General features: G+C 35.6%; 1 pseudogene; it reads left to right on the top strand.

The window, feature by feature from the left end:
* LOC109831210 overlaps positions 1-1,247 on the top strand; it is a 10,009-nt pseudogene that overhangs the window by 6,489 nt on the left and 2,273 nt on the right.

Genomic DNA, 1,247 nt, shown 5'->3' with positions numbered 1-1,247 from the left:
GGAGGTGGCATTTGCACACCGCTCACTATCGAAACACAACCTTTTTTGGTCGTTTGTGGTCCCCAAGCATACCCATATTTCTCATATATATATATATATATATATTAGTATCATATATATATGTATATAGTCAAGCACTCCTAATCAATTTTTAAGTTGATGTCCACCAACATTTTCCTAACCACTTCATTTATTAATATTAAAAAAACTTTTTCATTATCGATGTAAAGGGATCCCCTAAGCAATATGAGGGCTAAAAAGTTTTGGTGGACAACTTTTTTGCTATTCACTTAAGGTTGCGCATTAAGTTTACTCTCTCTTCTCTCTCTCTCTCTCTTATATTATATATTTATATATATATATATATATATATATATTGTTAACTAGGCTAGAGTTGTCCATATAGGAGTTGGTCCACAAAAGAACTAGTTTAAGGGCTAAAATTTAAATTAGAAAAAACCAGTTCAATTTGGGCCCAAATTTTGCCATACTAAAAATAAGGTTTTGGACCAAGGTTTTATCTAACTAAACGTTTTGTGGAGTTGCCAAACACACCCCACCTTAAATTCGTTTTAGTGGAACGAAAAAAGTATAGATAAAAGTTTTGTGGAGTTGCCAAGCACACCCCACCTTAAATTCGTTTTAGTGGAACGAAAAACGTTTATGTCCTGACGCTTCTTTCAAAAAATAGCTGGAGCAAGACTTAAACTGGTTTTTATTAGGCCAATTTTTTTCCTTAAATGAGTTTAGCATTGGTCCACCTCTCCCATGGTCCGGAACTGAACCAGCTCTCCCATGGTCCGGAACTGAACCAGATTGCGCTTACAAACTGATTGAAGGAGGGAGTTGCCAGACTCATCCTTGCTGCTACACTTGGGTTAGTTTAGCAGCTCTCCCCTAATCCAGTTTTAGCCTAAACTGATTCAGTTCTGGACCCTGAGTGAGGTTGACCAATTCTGAACTGATTCAGTTTAATGCCAACATTTGGCCTAGCAAAGCCAGTTCAAAGTATTCCTCTAGTTATTGACCAAACAAACGAAAAAGATTTGTTTCATTAGTTCTGCTCTCAATTACGGTCAGTCTTTTTTCTCCCTCTTTCTTTTATTCTTAATATATGAGATATTATAAAAGTTGATATCTTTTGATCTTTCTAACTCTGAACTTGAAAATTTTGAATTCGGAGCTGCTCGTTTGATCATAGTAATGTATTATTAGACGTGAAGATTGCCAAGGGTTTCGATAGAAAG

Source organism: Asparagus officinalis, chromosome 2 (assembly GCF_001876935.1).
Source record: "Asparagus officinalis chromosome 2, Aspof.V1, whole genome shotgun sequence".
Classification (NCBI taxonomy): domain Eukaryota; kingdom Viridiplantae; phylum Streptophyta; class Magnoliopsida; order Asparagales; family Asparagaceae; genus Asparagus; species Asparagus officinalis.
The sequence above is the reverse complement of the archived record's forward strand: the minus strand, read 5'-3'. Positions and strand labels throughout refer to the sequence as shown.